This window comes from Lathamus discolor, chromosome 1 (assembly GCF_037157495.1).
Source record: "Lathamus discolor isolate bLatDis1 chromosome 1, bLatDis1.hap1, whole genome shotgun sequence".
Classification (NCBI taxonomy): Eukaryota; Metazoa; Chordata; class Aves; order Psittaciformes; family Psittacidae; genus Lathamus; species Lathamus discolor.
This window is the reverse complement of record NC_088884.1, coordinates 58,510,756-58,533,492: the sequence shown is the minus strand read 5'-3', so window position 1 is coordinate 58,533,492 and position 22,737 is coordinate 58,510,756.

Genomic DNA, 22,737 nt, shown 5'->3' with positions numbered 1-22,737 from the left:
ACTGCTCTTTGGAAGCAGAATTTTATGTAAATATGAATTTAAAGGTTATTTTAGCTTATTTTTAGTTTATTGAATAGATTATTGCTACTCTTCTGTAAATTTCTGTTGCTACAGATCTATAGCTGTGCCTATTGCATGAATCTTTGAATAATTTTTCAGTACTTTTTTTTTTTATTACTATAGTTATTACATGGGACTTCAATGCACAGCCAGACACCTTACTGATGTACTATGTACTATCCGTGTTCTATGCAGTTGACTTCAGAAAGATACTTTTTATTGCAGTTTAAAGCCATAGCTCTTCTTGATTACCTGTCAGCCAGGAGAATTGATCAAAATATGTACAGGAGACTAGTTACGAAAAGTGAGTACCGTTTGAATGTATATTTGTCCCAGGTCTAGAGAAATATGCACTAATTACTTCACTTACGTATGAGTATGGCAAGAGTATTTGCCAGGCAGGAAAGGAAGAATTACTGTTAGAATTTTTTTTGCTATTGATACTCTTAACTCAGAAATGCAGTGCCGCTTAACAAAATTATAGTGAACTCTCACCCTGAGAAATCCAATTCCTGTGGCTTCTTATTAGCAATCCTCATTCTTCACAGAAGAAACCACAAAAATGTTGCCTGTAAAATAAACCACAGAAAATAAACAGCAGCCAGTAGACGTCATAGTAAAAGTTGCACAATTGCAGTTAACACAGCAAAAAATACTCATGCTAAGCTCTAGAACCTAATAGCACCCTTCTTTCTATCTGTAGAAAAGATGGATAAGGGTAAGTAATTCTTTTGTAATAATATGTGATCTAATCTAATTATGCCATTTTGCAATAACCCAAGAGAGTGGAAATACTGAGGATACAGATACATCACCATCACTGAAACTTGAAAGAAAACAGGACTCCAGTATGTGCTCTGGCTTTCTTAAGAGTATTTGCTGTTACAGTGCTGCTGTTTGAAATATGTTAAAAGAGTACTGTAAGTACTAGCTATCTATGACACAGCATATAAAAAGGAAAAATTGCTTTGAGATTTATCAAATTTTATGTGACCTTTTTCCATCAGTATAATTTAAGAGTTAGTTCCTATCACTTCCTTAATTGAAAATGTTAGGAACGAGGATTGGAAAATACTGTATATACAGGAAAAATTGACAGAAAGAAATGGCCAACTACATAAAGATACTACCATTTTTTTTAAAGCAAAACATTTCTTTGGTAATATTAAAATATTAGTTACAATTTTAATGCCTGTCACTGGCAATTAAATGATATTAAAATAGATGTCATGAAAATCAGTTCAAATACTTAAAAGCAATGACACTGCTTTGGAGTCAGGATGAGCGAGGACATTAGTGAAAAGATAGAGGTGAAAACAGTAAAACTCGTGAACAGTTTAATCACAGAATCACAGAATCCCAAGGGTTGGAAGGGACCTAAAAAGATCATCTAGTCCAACCCCCCTGCAAGAGCAGGGTAACCTACAGTACATCACACAGGAACTTGTCCAGGCGGGCCTTGAATATCTCCAGTGTAGGAGACTCCACAACCCCCCTGGGCAACCTGTTCCAGTGCTCTGTCACTCTTACAGTAAAGAAGTTCTTCCTGATGTTAACGTGGAACTTCCTATGCTCTAGTTTATACCCATTGCCCCTTGTCCTATCACTGGATATCACTGAAAAAAGCCTAGCTCCATCATCCTGACACCTACCCTTTACATATTTGTAAACATTGATGAGGTAATACCGTAGTATATGAGAAAACTCAGGTAAAAGAAACTGTGCAGATACGTAATGATTGGAGTTTGATTATTTTACCCATTTGCCACTCTATTCAGCAGTTTCCAGCAAACCATCTAGCTGGAAAATGCTGTCTGACCTACCACATGCAGAAGGATCTATTGTCATTTCCCAGGTTCATGCTTCTGCTGGGAAGAGTCAAGTCAAGCAATGAACAGTTTGAGTTGTAAGTTCTTGGGAGATTCAGGTCTTCCTGTATCTGTAGTTATCTGAGTCCAGCTGAGAGACGCGAGTACTAAGTCTAGACTCACGATGACTGAAATTGCAGTGGATCAAGGATTTTAGCCTACTACTGTATATATGAGTTTGTAATGTATAAGTGTAGATGCACGCACATACACATAAATGAAAGTGAAATTTTCAAAGCCATCTGTTTAGCTCGTGCTGACTTAAAAAAACCCCAACAAATAAAATACCATGCTTCCAGCAGGATGGCCAGCAACACAGTTCGTTCCAACAAAAATCATAAGCTTTTTTTCTACAAAGAAAATGTTTTTCATTGGAAGCTTAAATGACTGAAGAATGAGATTCTTCCAAGAGTAGCCAAGTGTTAAACAGCTGCTGCAGAGCTGGAAAATAGCTTATTTCAGCTACGAACTGCATTAAGGCATGGTCTAAAGGCTCTTAGGTTTTCTATTTTTGAGACCTTAGTAATGTATAACATTTCTTACAAACCTGAGTGTATTAATCATGTATGACTCAAATAAGTGATCTCTGGCGGCATATACCTATGTATGTTTAAAAAGTATATATAATATGTGAAAACCTAACCTCTGAGTGGAACCAAAATTTCATCCAGTATCTTTTCCTGTTATTTTTCACTTTGTTCCCCCCCTCTCCTCAATAAGCTCTATATAAGGCCTTCAGTAGGTATATTTTATGTAAACAAAAAAGAGATGGCATTGCAAGAACCTCATGTGTTAGATTATCCATATCAAATGATGAAAGAAAATGTGAAGAGTTAAACACACAAACAGAAGAAAAAGGTTGTAGATGCTTTGCTTTCCAGACCTGTGTTGCATTCTAAGATCTAGAAAGAATAGGCAACAGACCTAAACAATCAGCAAATGGCAGTACAGTAAAAATGCAAGAAGCTCTTTTAACAGATTTGAAAAGTAAATGAAAAATCTCCACAGCTTTCAAAAAGCCATTAAATTAACATGAGCACTAATATTGTTAATAGGAAAAAGCTTGTCGTATAATGTATATTTCAATTTTAAAAGCTGAAGAACACTTTGTTCTCATTTAAATATGTTTGCTTGCTGCACGTTTTTAGTTAGCAAAATTGTGTGTGGATGTGAAAATTATAGATAAAGGACTTGTGCTTCCTGAAAAATATTAACACATCTTGTGGAGTTAACAAAACAGCAGGCTTTTTTCATTCCTACTTGCCACTCAGTACTAGCATGGTAAGCCATTGTTAGCATCATATGTAGAATATAACTACAGTTTTCTGTAAGATGATGGGCTAGAATTTCACTGAGACAAGGATTAGTGGCAAGGTTTGTAAAAGACAAGGGAAAACAGATTCCATGCTAGTTAACTAAATCATCTATATATTCAGATATCTAACCAAGAAACAGAATGGAAAAAAAAATAGAAAAATAATTAAGTAAATAATAAATTATGAAAAATCAGAAACAGCAAAGCATGGCTGTGTGAAAGTTGGAGTAAGTTATGAAAGTAAAAATCAATACTTCTAAGTTTGAGCCTCTTCAAATACGACTTACAAGATACAGTTTTTACCCTCTTCAGATATAATTTATGAACAAAATAGACCAGAGATCACTGAGGTTCTGGTTGTGATTATGGACACTGTTGGCTGCAGCCAGGATCTGAGAGAGAAAATGTACAGTACATTTTCATGCGTACAGTAGTTAATACAGTAATGTGCAGTTATGTGACCACTCTCCCAAAGCATGAGAAGCAGCATGTACCAAAGTCAAGGCATTGAAAGGCGGCAGTATCTGTAATTTCTCTTTCACTCTGAAGCGTGTCCCTGTTATTCTGTAGTTTCCAAGGTGCATTGATTCACTAGTATTCTGCAAAGATGTCATGGTTTACCACACACCTCTGTTACTCTTTTCCTTGCTCATTTCTGATTTAGTGGTTTATACCTTGCAGTTTGACAAGAAATTACATGTTCTGCACAGGCTTAACACAGCTAACACAGGAGCAGGCTGGAAAGATTTAATCCTCTTACGATCTGGATACTTTTTTGAGACATTGAACAGAAATCTTCAGGTTTCTTTCTGCACAATTATATTCAAGACCTAGGTTGTGTAGAGATGGAAAAATCACAGGCTATGAAATGGACCTGTATTTCAAATTACATTCCACGTATGAAGCCTTGTGTGGGATGGTTTAGTGTGAGGTGTCCCTGCCCATGGCAGGGGGGTTGGAACTAGATGATCTTGAGGTCCTTTCCAACCCTAACTATTCTATGATTCTATGATTCTATAAATGAAGCACAAAAAATGAATAGTATAGAAAAAGAGAGGATCTCATAGCACTGTTCTCCTGACTTGAATTTTCTTTCCTCCCTTGATGATAAAATTCAAGTTTTGAATTGTATACCTTGAGGAAGCAAAGGATTTTGCATCCTCACTGAAGAAAAAGCCCTTGTTATATTAAGTCTGGAATACATCAGCTTTAAATTTAACCTGTCTATAAATAAGCTACAGAGCTGTAAAATAATTCAGTTTTTGAAGAAATGTATCAGAATGGAGCAGAAAAACCCCGTCAGTCATAAGTAAGGATGAAAAGATTTTAAAGGAAAATTCCCCTTTTTTCTCATCTGGAAATGTGATTTGTGCTAAAGAAAATACATTTTGAATTTCTGTTAGATAAAACTCTTATGCCCTGAAGTTATAATCTGTAGCTCAACATACTGAAGGTTTAGGAAAAAAGAAAGGCCTCAATTTCCTCCTTCAGTGCTATAAGACTCTTTTATTGTTACATTTCAGTATAAAAGAATAGCTTATTAGAAAAAGCTAATGAACACTAAAAACATACCTAGTTTGACCAACACACAAATAAGTTCTCTCTAGTTATTCTAGATTATTTTTTAGTAAAATGGGCTGTTAAGGATGCTCATATAACAATCATTGTCCCAGGGTTTATTGACCTGCCTTACTACAAATTTAAATGTTTGTTTGGTTGCATTGTGCGTATTAATTCATATGCTTCAGTTTAGTGGAAAACTTCGTAGTTTATAACTAGCTATTCTAGAATTAAATACGGGATTGTTGATATTTTCTTGAAGGTAAATATCAAAAGAAAGTATTTGAGTAATGCTCACATCTCCATTTAAAAATCAGTTCTTACAATAGGTCTCCAGCATATGAGACTTCCTGTACTTTGATAGAATGGCACAACAATATAAAAGACTTCACTGATAAATGAAATAATGGGATTTAAATTTATCCTATGATGATGCAATTTTGTGATAAAACTCCTACTTTTCCTCCTATGCCACATAACCACAAGCAGCATGGTTTACTCAGACCTACAAGTGTGCTGGCTACACTGAATTACAAAGCTACACTGAATGGCAGTGTGTAATTTCTGCTGCATCCTTTCTCTAAATGAGACAACTGGCTTTGTTCTTTCTTATTCTCCAAGCTCAACTTGTGAAATTCGAAGGAATTAATGTTTGAAAACTTTACCTCCTTTTATTTTGGTTGAAACTGGCAAGAGATTCAATGTGTTACTGGGAAAAGAAAGCAGGAATGCAAGATAGATGATGTGGGCTCTGTGACTGCACAAGTCTTATTTCCATAGGAAAAAAGCAAGTCATAGAATCATAAGATGGTTTGGGTTGGAAGGGACCTTCGAGATCATCTAGTTCCAATCCATCTACTGTGGGCAGGGACACCTTCCACTAGACCAGGTTGCTCCAAGCCCTGTCCAACATGGCCTTGAACACTGCCAGGGATGAGGCACACACAGCTTCTCTGGGCAACCTGTGCCAGTGCCTCACCACCCTCATAGTGAAGAATTTCTTCCTAATGTCTAATCTAAATCTACCTTCTTCAGCTTAAAGCTATTCTTCTGTAACAGTGATAACATAAATGCTGCATCTTCTCTAGCCCAGGTCTCTGAAAACATAAGATGCATTAGGAGGCACTTTTGTATAATAGTAAATACATAGACCACTTGCTTGATAAAGTCAGTAAGGAGCATGATAATATGTTAAACCTAGTGAAAGACAACAGATGCTATAAATAATGACAACTACCAAGTAGAAATTGTAGCCACTGAAGAAAAAGAGCAGAGAGAAGTATAGACTCATGGGGGAAAGATTATAGCAGTTGACACTGCCCCAAAAATCAGATTAAGAAATTATGTAACTGAGCAACATAGGATTCAATACCTTATGCTTGGTTCTTATTGTCCTCTATCAAAAAATTCAGAGAGGGGAATTTTTGAGATGAGAGAGAGAGAGACTAAAAAAAAAAAAAGTTTTAATCTAATGAGAAAAATAGTTTGTGGAATAATTTAAAACAGTGGAGACCATGATTACATATCCATGGTCTGACACATGTTTTATGTCTGACCACAAAAGCATTCTTCAAGCTTTCTCCACTTTAATTTCCAGCCTGCAAAAGGAGAATAATTCTATAGCAAATAATATAAACAAACAGATTAGATCTACTTTCTGTGCTCACTTGAAATCTGAAAATGCTATTTCACAGCACTACTGTGAAATGATAAAATTAAATAATTGCACCAAACTATAAAGACAACTAAAGCAGAAAACTGACTGTAACAAGATAAATGCACTAGATATTTTGTGTCACCATCAAAAGATATAAATATATGTAAGCTAACTTGATAGGTACAATGGACTTCAGGTTGTAATGGGCAACTGGTAGGCCTAGGTATCTCAGCTAATACACACACTAATTAAGCTATTGCAGGTCTCATATCATTTTGACTTACTAGTTCTGTAGTTCTTGTGAGTATCATCAGGTTTGCAGAGACTTATTAACTGCCTTATGTGCCATGTGATAACACCAACTGCTTCTGAGATGCAGCCGACCTTGAAAATAGAGCAATTGCGTTCATACAGAATTGCAATCTAAATTAGGCCTGGTTTGGGTTAGCTCTGGTGTCTCCAGTCACTCAAGCTTTCTACAAATAGTATAGACAAAGTGAATGAGCCATATTGTTTATTCCCTGATAACAGAATACTATGAAAATGGAAGGCAATAGAGTTAAAAATGTAGAAGGAAATGTTTGAAAGCAACACATAATGTAAGGAAATAGAGTCTTTGAGATGGTTTAATGAAATCTAAAATAGTTTCTTTGTATGGTTAATGAGAATCTATTGAACTCCTTTTGGCATGGTGTGAAAATTATTATGCAAGCAGTCATGTTTTGGGGCTTAAGGCAATTGTTAAGACCAGAATCTGATAAATTACTAACGTATGTTAAAAATATGCATGGTTTCCTTCAAGGTGATGGAGCTATTTATGCTTAAAGATAGTATTCACTTCAGTGCTTTACCTGGCTCAGGAGCCAATAGTTCAGTTGTAGAAAGGTGATATAACTATGGACAGGTTCTTCAGAAGGTGTCTATTATGTCTTTCCTTTATTTTCCCCTAAAACGAATAGTGTTAAGTTACTGTCAAAAGCAGGATATTATGATAGATGGACAACTGGTCTGATCCATTTGGCAGTTCACATTCATGTATTTCCTTGTAACTAGCAAATTTCGGTGCTAGTTTTGATTTTCTTTTTTCTGTGATGTACAGAGGAGAAAAGAATTATGGGCCCTATCTTCTGTATGATCTGTTTGATCTCTAAAAATAGAAGAGGTATATGCACTAGGAAATGTAAATTTCTAGAAATGTGCATACTAAGAACAGACAGTAGAGATTACCTTTTTTAAACTTTATATAGCATCCAGGTTTTTTTAAGTGAATGGGAAAAACATTTAATTCTTCAGCAATGATGTCACTAAGCTTGTATCCCAAATGCTGTTCTCATTCTTGCCAAGTAACATTAAGCAAATGTATGGTTTTCAAATGCTGCTCAGATTCAGTAAAAAGCATTTAGGCAAACAAAAACTGTTGTGTCTAGAAAATGTTGTTTATCTTTAGGATGGAGCCATGTTAATAGTTTTAATCTGCTAAAATATGAGGTCCTAAATGAACAGCATAATCAAATTCTGATCATTTGACTAAATAGCACTGTCATACTATGATCTGAATTAAGACTATGTGCAAGAGAATATTTGAATGCTGAAGCCTCAGGCTCTGTGTAAATTGTACTCAAATTGGATACTATTCAGGTTTTTTATTCTTACTTTCCATGGAAAATATGGTTGTGTTTCTAATTTTTAGCTGTATTTTTTGGTGTAGAGAAAATATGTGTATAATACATGTAATAGTTGTTATGCTACATCAATAGTCAAGTTTACTGATTTGACGAAACTGGTATCTGTCTTTCCTTGAATCTTGAAGGAGATGTACATTGAAGAAACACTGTGAGTTTTGGTTCAAAGGGAGTAGTGTCCACATCTAAAATCATTAAAGTCACTAGTGGGATCTCTGTGCTTTCACTGTCCCCTGTTTTCTGATGGGTGCTTATAATTTTATCAAAGGACATGATGGTATTGAGTATGAATAGAGTTATCTTCCTATCTACTTTAGAGAGAATAAACATGGACTGAAGCTTTTTGAGTATAGTATCTATAATAGTAGACACAAATATACGAACAGATGAAGTAGAACAAGCAGAGTATTCTTGTGATGATTTACGTGACTGCCAACAAGAATTTTCAGGTTTAGTGTTTCTGTTCTTAAATATTTCATTATAAACCAATGTAGAGTGCCATTTTTGCACAGGGCTGTCCTTTCGTACTTGGGATGGAGGACATTCCTGTGAGGATGACAGAATACTGGAACAGCTTGCCCAGAGTGGCAAAAACTTCAATGGAGTAAAATTCTTCTGTGCAAAACTGAAAGTTTTTATCCCTTCTGGGAACAGTTCAGTGTTCCAAAACTTGGTATTGTTTTCAAAATTTATTCAGTAGTTTTCTTGTGGATAGAGTTAATTCTGTCTTCATAATGAATCCACCCATATGCACACATGATGTGAAGGTTTTCCAAAGACTCAGAAATTATATGATCTCATATAGTTTGTTGCAGGGAATCAGAACCAATATTCTTCTATGATTTAAATAGGAAAAGGCACTCCAAGCTGCATAAATAGTACCAATAGACTGCAACTGAAGAAGCCCTTTAAGACAGAGAAGGAAAGGTATGATTTTTTCAGAGACAGAAAGGGTGGTTCTTTGTCCTCTGCTGCTATGAGGCATTGCTCTCTTCTAGTTGAGGTAGAATAGTCCAGGTTATTTTGAATATGAAGAGCAAATCTGTGACTCAGTGAATTCCCGTCTTTTCAATTTGAGACAGTCCTGTAGTTGTGTAGATGCCACACAACTTGCCATTTAAAATTATGGGGGGAAAAAAATGAAAAAAGGTAATTCCATCTTTCTTCCATCTTTTCAAATGACATATTTTTTCTTACTCAATGACATAATCCAAGACCTAGTTGCTTATTTTTAGTTGTTACAGCAGGTCTATTACCTACAGAATTGTATACTTGCCAGTGTCACATTCCAGTCACAGACTCACTCCCAGCGATTAGGGATTAATAAACTTCCCTACAGTGTGATAGAAAATCTGTAATGCATTCTTCCTCACATAAAAGTAAAATTAAGCACTCTATGGATTATATTTTCCATTTTTGAGAGTCTGTGTATGTGTGAGTCTCATGTATGATCATTTTGCAGTTTGCTATGCCAGTTAATAATTTGTCACTAATACTTTCCATAAAATTATGTCCAAAATAACTAATGATGCTTGCTTCATGTGTATTTGTGTTTCAAATTCAGAGTCTAAGAATGTCTAAATGCTGATTTAGCTTTGCCCAGGGTCGAGAAATCTGTACGTACTTTTTGTTATCTCTTACCCCCCATGTAATAATTCTCCAGCATCTACTCAAGCAGTGACCTAGGATCAGATAAGGTCATTCTTTATCCAAGTGCCTATTGTCACAAGCCATAATGGAAGTTAATAAAATTTCACATTTATATGTCTATTGAATATGGCCCAGGCTGTCAAAGTAAAGTACAAGAGACAGAAGTATGAACACACTAGGAAAACATAAGAGCAATTTAATTTAGTTTCTAAAAAGAACTTTAGACAATCTAACCTCCTTTGTGCCTCCATTTCCTTTTTGTTTTAGCATTTGATATTTGCCCTAGAAGACTTATTTACAAAGACTATACCAGCTCAACTAGAAATCACTTGGGAGAGTTGAATGAAAAGGAAATTGCAATAATACAGTTGGAGTAACACAGAGCAAAAATCAGCTTCAGGCAGGAAATTTTAACATACTGAGGTAAAAATAGTTTTGCAAGTTTGCCAGTGTGCTGAATAGGCCAGTCTAATAGATCGTGACCTTATGTTAGCTCCCTAAGATGTAACGCAGCCCAAGTGTACCCAGGGAAGCAGCAGTTCACGGTGGAAAGTATTTGCTATTCATTGGTAAGACAAGCCATGACCATTTATGTAAGCTTTTTTGGTGCTGTATAGAATAGTATTTATCTAACACTGAGGTGCAGTCACAGTGTCTGGGTAGAGAAAGGAGGGATTTTTAATGGGATTCTTTACTTTTACAAATTTTATTCTTAGGAAGATTCTTGTCTTTTGGAAAATTCTTAAATCTCACCTTATGTGATGGACCGAAGCAGCAGGTAAATTGAATTTCAAATGTTAACTGGAGATACACCTCCCTTACAAGGGACAGCTAAGGATTCCTAACAGTTTGGCTAGAATCATAACTATAGGTGCAGAGTTGTAGCTTACACTTTGTGTCCATAGGAGTGTTAAAAGCTAAGGATTTCCTTTCCACCATCCAGTTCATAAACCTAGGATTCTATGATTCTATTCTATTTATCGGATCCTGAATGTCTACTTGCTCTGCAGTAGACTGAGTGAGGAACAGACATCGGCCTGGCTACTTGAATTATTTGAAAGAAGTTGAATGGATGTTGGATTTTGCTGCTATTTTAGACAAAAAAATGTATTTGTGAAAAAGGCGTATTTTGTTTGAGATGCCCTGCAAACAAATCAAAGCCACGGCTCATTGCAGTCTCAAACGACTACAGTGCACTGTAAGTTTGAAAAGTAAAAAACCCCAAACCGCAACAAACCCACAGTTCTTTTTTTTTTTCTATTCAATAGTGTATAATTGTAACTATCATTATTATAACCACTGAAGGTCAAAAAGTTCTTCATGCATAGTTTCTATTGCAGAAGACCCAGCAATTGCCCCTAAAATATTCTGATTTTCCTCGCGTTGCTATAGCTGCCTCTTTCATCCATGACAGCAAAGCTTGCGGTAAGAATGTTGTAACATGCTCCTTGCTGTCTTAAGTAATTTTTACAGCAGTACTGTCAGAGTGTTTGTGAAGCTTACCATATGGTTTCCACACTTCAGTGCTGACTAGACTTTGGCTATAGACATGAACAACACATCTTCAGGAACTCACATTCTTCACTCCTTGCATCTTGCATCAGTTCATTTTTGCAAAAGATCTGTAATAAACTAGTCTTCATTAAAACAGGAGAATCTGAAATGAATTATTCTCTAAATGTAAAGCTGCTTCTCATACATGAGTCACTAATCTGTGGCTGCTTAGCGCTGTTGCTCCTTGTATACCTCTTGAATTTATTTTTTAGTTAATTTAATAAATTACATATTATTGATAAAAGTTAAAAGGCTGAAAATACTGAGGGTGCCAAGCAGGTCAACTATTATCACAAACAAGACAACTAATTAATGTGAACACTGACATCTTCCTATTAGCCTGTTCTCCATTTGTGTGTTCAGCTCTCACTGTAGTTTTCTGCCCTTGGTTTTAATAAGGAATATTTTGGCACACATGTGCTTTTGTTTGACCTCTAAAAAGAATTCTGTTTTCCGTTTTGTCCTTCATGGACATGGAGTTTTCAATATAAAAACTTCAATGGAGTTTTAAATATATTTAGGTGCTAGTTCGTGTTATATTCATACACAATTAAATGCCTTAACAAATACTTTTAGAAATGTAGCCACCCTTAATATAAATATTAATTAAAAGTGTATACACTACCTTGGGAATGTTATGATCCAGACGATTTTTTTTCACTCATCTTTGATTTTGCACTGTAGGGAGTTTTCATTGATGGACCTCAGAGACTAGTCATCCTCCAGACAGTAGAAAAAGAAAATATATCTATTTAGATTGTGCATTCTAAGCATTACAAGTCAATGTGGTATATAGAAGATAGAGGTAGTGTAGCTGGCTGTGGAAAACTGGCTGTGGGGTATCACTTAAAGTAACTTTAGTTAATACAGTTATTTTCATAGTTAAATGCTGAATTTTTCTCTTAAGATTTTCCTATGTACCTTAAGTAACCTTTCATCTGGCTTGAAAGGGTTCAAATAATAACTATGGAAGTTTGTTTCCCAGATAATTTTAGCCTTCCAGGTTTCTATGTTTTCACAATTGGTTGTTTAGTTCTTTTTCTTCTCATGAATTACAGAAAAAGAATTAATCATCTGACTTTACATTTTTTGTAAAACCTGTGATTTGGCTTAGAGAAGGGTACATGCAACCTGATCTAGTTGAAGATGTCCCTGCTCATTGCAGGGTGTTGGACTAGATAACTTTTGAAAGTCCCTTCCAACACAAACCGTTCTGAGAGTCTATGACTCCAGTGAAAGTAAAAGTGAAGTAATCCAGTTTACCATTTATATAAATCAGTACAGCTTCATCAGTTACTGCTTTTGCATACTAACAAATCTATTTTAGCAGCTTAAAGACTAGAAATACCATGGCTACGTCCACTGCTGAGGTTACAGTAGTGTAGACAGAAGATAGCAGAGCCATTTCTCCACCCTGAAAGATGTTAATGTTTCTTGTTTGAGCTAACTCTGCAGGTTCCAGAAGCACAGAATGGCAGGTTCTGGTTTTGTGAACCTTGCTCACTGAGTAACAAGGTCTCTTTCATGTGTTCTCAAACCTGAATGGAGGTTCAGAAGATAACAATTCATCTGCACATCTGTGCAAAGCAGTTAAGAGCAGTAAGACCATTCCACATCTTTCTCAGTTTGGGATTTGACAAGCAAAAGAAAAAGGTGCAACATACTGATTTGCTTTCCTTCCAGACCAGGCAGCCTGGACATAAGTGAGGAGGATTAAGCACAGCTTTGGTGAGCTACTTGAGGAGCTCAGCTACTATTAGTACATGACAATACCAATTTACAGCTAGTATAGCCATAAATCGGTTTGTATTCCTCAGAGGTGCCAAGATAGCAATAAAGAATTTCTGATTTTCTGGACCATAATCATTTCCCCAGCAGTCATTCTGGCAGGACCTCATCCTTATTCGTTGGGCCACTGGAAGGATGTCAAGGATGCATCATCTGACACTCCTTAAGTCACTGCCCTGCTTTCTTTGCCTCATTGCCCCCATATTTGTAAATCCATTACCTGTTTGGCTTTGGAAATACTTTGTTAGCATTTGTAATGTGTAGTCATCTGTTCCATGCAGAATTCTGTTATCAATTCATCGTGAAGATTAAAATGAGTGTAAACCTAACTAAGTATGATCTACATAAGAAACTCAATATGCCTTCTATAAAGAAAAGCTCTGCCTTACAGACCTCTGGGTCATCTTTCAGAGGATCAACACGTTTGTGTACGATATTGTTCCAAACAATATAGTCTGTGTAAATATGTAATGCATTTAATGAAGTCCCTCACTGAAAGCTTTTAATAAAATTAATCAGCCATGCGACTAAAAGGAAGCTCCCTGCATAGCTAAACAGTTGGCTAAAATTTTGGCTAAGCAGGATAAGTGTATAAAAGTCAGGTTTACAATGGACTGGTCATTTGCAAAGTTCAGTAGTGGTCTGTGCCAGGATCTACTTTATTCAGCATATTCATAAATAACCTCAAGCAGAGGTGAACATTTAGATTCAAAATCTGTAGAAGATACTAAGTTATTCAGGGTAGAAAGAAGAAGAGAAGACTGTGAAAAAGAACTTCTAAAACTGAGGGACTGGGCAATAAAATGGCAGTTGAGATTCAGCATAGATAGATGTGAAGTGATACACATGGTGAAATCGAGTTGAGTCATATGTAAAATGGAACCAGCTGTTACCACTCAAGAGCAAAATTCTGAGGTTATGATCTCTGGTTTCATAAAATATTGATTCATTGCTCAGTGACAGCCAAAAAAACAGGTCAACTGTTAGGCATTTTCAGGATTGATAATGATAGAACACCATTATGCCACACCATTATGCAATCATGTACATTTCATTCAAAATGTAGTTCAACTATTCGAATATGGTGCACAATCTGATCCCTTGATCTCAAAAGGAGATTGCAACTGAAAAATGTTCAGAGAAATCAAAAAAAGTAATGAAAGGATGGGGTTTCGATAGAAGGGATGCTAGGCATGCTAGGCATTTTTAACTGAGAAAAGGGTGATTTAGAGGGCTCATGGCAGATCCGCAGAATCCTGGCTTTCATGTGGACAGCTGATGTGGATCAGCTATCCACTGTCTCCTCTCATACAAAAACTAAGGACTGCCAAATGAAGCTGGCTAAGCCAACTTCCAAAAGTATAATATGGTAGTTTTTTATGTGAAAGATATAAGACCCACCAAACTGCTCACCAAAAGGCACTAAAGATGCTAATATTTATGTGTATTTTAGGGGAGAGTGGACAAGCGCTTAGAAAAGAAAACCACTGAAGATTAGTAAACAGAAAGACTCCATTAAGCTCAGGAAATTATGAGAGCTGAATATAACTGCAGACTGAAGGACTATTGAAGGGAAGTCAGGTCTGTTTTTTCTCTGTTGCTGTTTGCTGAGTATCCACTTACAGCTACTATTGGAAAACATACTAGACTAAATGGACCGCTGGTTTGAATTCAAAGATGCAGTTCTGATCTTATATGAGCCTTATTTATTTTGTTCAGCTGCTGATACTGAGCACTCATGCTGAGAATATAAGAAGTGCAAATAATGTGTTTATGTTTTAAAAATGATAAAGACTGAAGTCACCTAGTTAGAGAATGTTGGGCATGTGTTTTCTGTTATTAGGCTATTGAGATATCTAAGTAAGAATTTTGATCTAATATTTTCATAACACATGAAGGGAGTCTGGCTTCCAAATTTGACTGAATTGCAGTCTAGTTTAGATATTTAATTGGTTTTATTCTTGAAAACTGGGACATAACATATAGGCAATATTAGAGAGTAATGATTCTGGTTAAAATTCTGTTGACTTTTGCGCTTTAGTTAAGGATTCATCTCTTATTCTTTAAGATTAAGCTACTATACATACTTTCAATACGTGGTGAGAAGAAACTCATGTTTCTGTTTTTTCATCTCCAAAACAAAAACAAAAAACACCAGAGTTCAAAATCAAGCTGATGTTAATAATGATTTTCTAGGAACATGACTGTTCCATAAATGTATCTGTTGTTCATTCAAGCAGAATACTGCGCTCTGCATTTGCTGATTCACTGAGGCTCCTGTAACACTCCAGAATGTGTAACCCTTTAGAATATCTTCTGAAGAATCAGCTTTTCAGCTAAGACTCAACAAAAAATTATGTGGTTCCTTAATGCATATGTTTCTTAAAACCTCAAACTAAACATTTTAAGATCTAGAAGAATATTGCTGCCCAAGATTATATTAATACTTTCATATATTTCAGCTGAGAATTTATGTATGAATGGAAGTTCCCGAGGCATTTGCATTAGATTAAGATTCAGTCCACCACAGCTACAATGTATAACTTTTTCTTTAATGAATTCCAGGCATTTAAGAAGAGTATATTTTACATTATTAACTTCAGCTTAATGCTATTAACAGCAATTAATCCTGTTATTTGTTCAACTTCATGAGATTTGGGCAAGTTTAGGATTTTTAAAAGAATATATTAGCATAAAACTATTAATGAAAAGATAAATAGTGAAATCACTGTTTATTCACTGTCTACCCAGATGCTACCACACTGTCCATTATTAACATGCCTACTCAGTCTGCAGTTAAGTCTACTAGTTAGCACACTAGGACTCTGAATTCCACCTAAAGACATGGCTGATTAGAAATTTAATATATTTGTGTGTATACTTATATCTCCCTATGTATGGGGATATATATGTGTATACAGTATACCTAGCAATCTATTATAAGATTTCTGATAAAATTGGGACTTTTCTTCCTACATTAAAGCTTTTGCTTATATTATTTGTTGTTTGCAGTGTATATTAACCCTCAATAATTGTAATCTTCTGTAAGGTTAGCATATCACTTTAGTTCTTAATGTCAGGATAATATGCAATAAAACATCAGGTAGTAAACAACATCCTGTTTCTTGGTCTGCAAAGCTAATAAATATTGAAGTGTATCAGTTCCTGTGTGTTGGGCCTTCATTTGGGAAGATGCTTAACGTAGGTTGTCACTTCAAGTACTTAACAGTTCCACTGCTGTTTAAATTCCTTGTTTCATAGGGGATTTGTTTCTTAAAGTAATGTTTGCCATTTTCAACCTAACTAAACAATTTCCATCTTGCCAATACATGATCATGTGTTTAGATTCAGGCAAATTGCAAAAAGGCTCCACTATATTATTTTTCTCATATTGTTAAAAATTGCCACTAGTATATCAGAGGGTCTAGTACAGGCAAATCTGTTTGAAATTCAGATTCTAAAGTGGTTGCAAATGGCTAGTTTAGGAGCAATGAAAATTTTAGTCTACAGCAGCAGTTGCATTACCTGGTTTTCTTTAGATCTTTAGGACAGATCTGAGACCTGTGCCAGTGTGGACTGAATGTAGTCTGAAAATTATAGTTCCAATCAGTATAGCAGATTTATTTTCCTGTTTCTCACAGGGAAGCCAAACTGTTTTTTTCGAAAGGAGACACAGCAGGTATGAGCAAAAATATTTGCTTTTAAATTATCTTGTGTTGTTACAGTCTCTTTCTTCTTCTCTTAGTACTTCTAGAAGATTAAAAGAATTGTAAAAATGCTTTTTATTTTTATTCTCACAGTAATCTTGGTGTTTGTATTTAATTACAGTAGTCAATTTAATGTACAACTCAGAACTAAGTAATTACCAGTAATGCTTTCAGCACACTGTGGACATCATAAAACCAGAAATAGCATTTGTACTTTTTGCCTGCAACTACCATTTTTCATTCTGACCCCTCCAAAGTCCATGATAAAATCATGTTCCACTTCTGCTACTTCTTCAAGTGAGAGCCTGTTAGACCCTTACAGACTTGATACAGCCACAGAGCCAGAAGGTAAGGCCTCAGATTTTAGTGTAGCAGAGCAAGTACTTTAATGAGTTGCTCCTTTGTATGCCTGCATTACTAGTTGTAAGACAGCCTCTGGTTATGATGGATATGTCTCACTATCCCTTCAAACAGCTGTACTTCATGATGTGATTTCTTCTGTCCCAGTCTTGTGTGGAGGTGTATGGCTACATAACATAATACAAGGCAGATATGGTGATTCCTGTCGTCTTCCTTATCTTCCCTCCACCAGCCAAAGTTGCCACTCCTGCCATTTGTTCAGGGCAGATACTGTTTTATTTCCTTACTAAATGTTGAAGATAAGACATTCTGAGCTTGCAAGAGTAGTCTGAATGCTTCCTTCAAGATCTTGAAATATCCTGTAAGACAAATTGTTCATTACTTCCTTGTGGCCTTTACTTGCCTATTTAACACAATTGTTGTAAGAAGAGGACAGTTTTCATTTCCCCATTTCACCTACATGGATAAGCATACTGAGCTCTTCTGTTTGGAGACTTTGTACGAACCCACTGAAGAAACCAGGGATTAAATGATCAGTAAATTACAGAATCTTTTTAATCCAATGGGAAGGTGACTCTGTGTTAGAATTCAGGTGCAGCTGCCAGTTGCACTAAATGAAAAATTTACACCAATTTGCTTTTAAGTGAAAAACTTACTTATTTTTTTGTTGAAATTCAATTTTAAGTTGCATCTCCGCTTTTCCTGAGCTGAAGCTCCCAAAAGGGATACACCTTCCGCAATGTCCAGTGGTTGCCTGGCTCCCGCAGTAGAACACTGTATGTCAAAGACTACTACAGGAAAGGAAGTCAGACTCTCTAGTATTGCATATCAGAGTAATTATAATGAGCTATGAATCCAGCAATGAAAACTAGTCTTGAAAAAGAAAATTGGATCTTGCTATTTAAAACCTTTCTTTTCAGAACCAGTGTATCTCAACTGCAGTATTGAAGTGCAAATCTTAATACTTACAAATTAAGAGTAAAAAGAGTTTATACCTTAATAAATGACAGCCTAGAATAACGAATATATGGCTAATTAGTATATGTGTACATACCAACTGCATGCTATTTTTCATTTTATTTGAAGGACAGAGTATGTCTGAAGTCATCTCCACAATGTAAAATGTTTCACATAACTTGGATTGGATCCTATTTCCTATGAAGTAAAGTAAATTTTGCCATAGGTTTCAATGGACCAAATCGCCCAGATGCTTGTACAGTCATTTGAGATAAAGCAAAGAAAACAAAAAAACTTGAGACACAGGACAATGGATAATCAGGCTCATAAAATACTGCAATTTGGAGCATGCCAGAATTTATATGTTTAATTACATTGTCACACTGTATCATAGGAAAAAGAAGTCATATAAATACTAATTCAATTTTTTAATTGAGCACAAGTGTTAGTATCTCTCTCAGTTAAATAATTAGCAGATAGTAGGCTGTTAAATATCGGCAATCTTAAGTAGTTGGAACTGGTTAATAATTGTTAGCTGACTTCATTAGTCTTTGGACCAAGCTTGCATGTAAATATACAAAACTGTCTTGGTTATTTGCAATTAGATGTTTTTATTTTTTTAAAGACTAGCTTTCAAATAAAGCATGGCATATGTCAACCCTCTGGGCAGTAACTATTTCCATTGATTTGTTTAGTGCAACTGTAGTGTAGTTAGATTGATCCTTCTGCCCTTGAAATTAATAGCAAAATTCCTGCTGATTCCAGCAGCAAAACCAAATCTACACCATAGCTAACCACAATTCCCCTACTCCTCTTTCCCTCACCAAATATCATTAGAGAAAATTAATTTTAAAATGTTCTTTAATAATCTCCTGAAATACATTTACTCTTTCAATTAAAATGTACTTTTTAAGTGTCAGAAGCTAAGAAATAGGTTGCTTGATATGAGAAATAAAATATTTTGAACAATGGATTTCTTTTCAACCTGTGCTTATGCCAAACCTCTGGATAGAAAGGAGACATGTACATGGTATATAGTATATTGCAAGCACTAATAGCATTTAGAAAGATCAGTATTAATGCAATTTTCCTGCTTAAATGTATCCTTTGTGTTTTAAGTGGTACTAGTTAAAGCTTATTATTATGCAAACTAAATGAAAGAGCCTAGTGAAATAGGCTGTTGTCAGATCCCACATGATGTATTGTAACTTCAGGCATCTCTGTTTAAATCTCTCTGCTAACCTGTTCCCAATTAGTGACATCTGGGACCAGATTTTCTTTCATTTGAAGCAGAGGCTTTAGGAAGTTTCAACTCTCGGGGAAAAAAAAAAAAAAAAGAAAAGAGGAAAAAAAAAGAACACATTAAAAAAAGGAGACAGGAAATGTAATAACAGAAAAAACTTTAACTCCAAGTCCTATATATGATTTTACAAGCAGTGTCAGAATATTTTTAAGTATTACAGCTAAGTGTAGTGCTTTATACCATGATGTGTTAAAGTTCTGATTTTACAGTGACTGGTATTTTTCCAAGTCTGTTTCAAAACTTTGGTTAGGATTTTTTTAAAAGCTATTTTTTTTCTTTTTCTACTTTTAAAAATAAAGATATGAATTAGAATATCTTTGAAGAAACACTAGTAAAAATCCTATTCTACATATAGAAATACAGAAATACAAAGGATACTACACCTTCTTATTTTTCCAAGAGTTAGAAATCCTCTTCTGTTGTAAATTAGCATGGTTTTGTTGAAATCAGTGGAGCCATGAGGATTTACACATTTGAGAACTTTGACATATATATATTTACTTCCTTTGCATTTTTGGTTATGACATGACTTCTGTTTTTCTTCATGCCATGGGTGACTTTTTAGATTATGTATCTGTTCAGTCTTTCCCTGAAACTACGGCTAGAGTGCAGGAGTCCTGAGGCAAAACATCTAACTTGCTGAAATGTACAAATGGTCTTTTAAACAAGAATTCTTCATTTTGAGAGACGTTGAACATTAACCTCACATGTATTTCAGCTGGAACTGGGCATGTGTTGATCCAAACCCTAGGCCAGCATAAAAATGCATGCATATATACATAAATACACAAACAAGCAAAGAAATACATACTCAAACTTCATATTTATGTGGTGTCTCACAAATAATTATAAGTGCTTTTCGTATGCATTAGGGTCAAAAGAGAGGGTGGTAATTTAAGTAATTTTTTTGTCTCCCAGAAAATACATATCCTGTTCTCTTGATAACTAAGACTACCTAAACAATTCATTGCACGAATGTGCTATAGTATAAATGTACATAATTCATTGTATAAATGTGCTATAATGACAGCTCCAGTCCCACATTGCAAAGAAAATGTCAGCCCACTGTCCTATGTACAATGGAAAACAGATGGTTTGTTTACTTTTATTTGAGTCCTCTGAAGCACAGAGGAATCTCCAAATAAAATACAACCTGTGTGGTAAATGGGAATGCCAAAGCCAAAAGTAGCACAAACTGAGTAAAATATGAGCCAGACAAACTCACACTGGCTGATGAGCATTTTCTACAAAAAACAAACCAACAAAAAACACCACCACCAAATTTTGAACATTATCACATCAGTCAGAGATAAGACACAAAACATTCTTTGTGCATTCTGGTTCTCAAGTAGTACATAGCCTTTGCAATCATAACGTATAACTTAAAACTGCTGAAGGCTGCTGTACGTGTTGCTCAACTGTGCCTGTTAATAAGAAAGAGATTGTAACAAACCCCTTTTATATTACTCTAAACAGAACAAAGGAACTTTAAAGTGACTTTATTAATCAGTGTGTCACAGAAGCAGAGTACCTGTGGACTACAATGGTTCCAGGACAGCCATAGCGATCATCAGAATAACACTGTTTTTTACTGAAAGTGCATATACCATTTTTGCTAATTTTTTACTGAAAGTACATATACCATTATTACTATTATTAGTTACTGTTTATACCAAGGCAGTATATTAGAGTGTCTTTCCAAATGGGATATCACAGTGCTAATGTCCGTGTAATCAAATAAAAGAGTGATTCTACCATGTATAGCTGTGCCTGAAACAGATTCTATTTAGCTAACACAATGAGCAACACTCACGATGATGTGACAGTATATTTGCCTGTAGTCTACTGAAAGTCCCTACTACTGTGTCGTCACTCCTGATTAAAGTGCATATGGGATATGCTTTCCTGAGATACAAACACACTTTCATGTGTGTTCTTCAAGAAAGTAATTTCTGAAGAAAAATTCAGTAACAATCTATTTAGCTTTTTAAAATGAGAACAGTCATTGCCTCTTTCACAGAAGAAATATACTCAGTATATAGGAGAAGCAGACTGTTCCACTTTTTCAACAACTATGGTTAATTTTAGATGTAAAAAAGCAATGCTGATGTTATTGTTCATGTCCATTTCCCCAATATTGAGTTGAGCAGAAAACCAGCAGTGAAAACTGTAGGAGCTCCAGCATGAATTTTGTTACTAGAAGCGGAACAGCAAAACAGAGGAGAATTTATGAACATTTCTTGTATGGTGGCTTTTCTAAAAAAGGAAATATAAACATTGTACCAACATTGTAATAACATTTGTGACAACAAATTAGGGCAAAAGGACCTCAAACTGTGTGAGCTGTCAGAATATACAGAAGGAGGCAGGAGTAGCATGTATGTGAAAAAGATTCTTTGACCCATGATAGAGTCTGGCACAGGTTAGCTTTTAAATAGCACTTGAGAAATGGTAGTGAAAGACTACAATTCCCAACATATGCTTTGTAAAATGAAAAGCATGAGTGAGCTTTTCTGTTTAGGACACTATATATAACACAGTTCAGCAAAGAATTTAAGGGCATTAAGGTGTGTGAGTAATCCCACTGATTAATGAGTCTATTAAAAAATGATGAACTGTTCTGCTATATTGAAATCAGACTACATACCATCTCATGGGATCAAGGCTCACAGCACTCCAATAGAAATATTACCATCTCCTTCAGTGGCAGTTACTTGCAAAGTTAAAGCTATTATTAGCTTTGCTGGTTCAGAGCAAACAGTCAAATTTCTTTCACTTAGGAATAGAACAACGGTAGTTTAACATGCATTGCAAATTTTCCCAGAGTTCAAAAGAAAAATGCTTCTAAATGGCTAGAGATACTTACCAAGGGGACATAGAAATATAATCAGTGACCACTAACATGTATCTGCATTCAGCATGTTTATCAAAGCACTTTAAATGTGGAAGATTATCAGTGTATCATAGAGAACTTCCTATGGTTGGATTTTTAGAGGTTTTCTTGCACTATGACAATGTTGCTGAACTTTCTGTTACATATTGAAGGCAGTTTCTTGTGACACTTCAAGACCTGGCTTTCAATACTTTTGTAGTGGTCAGGAAATGGGCAGAATTAAGTTACACACAATGCATCATATAAAATAAAATAAAACCAAACCGCTCATGATTGCAATGTATAACTAAGCAGTAGACTATGCAATATAAGGTCGAATTATGATTGATATTAATGAAACAAACAAAACAGTGCTGGCTTTTGGTATTGTTACTGCTAGGTGG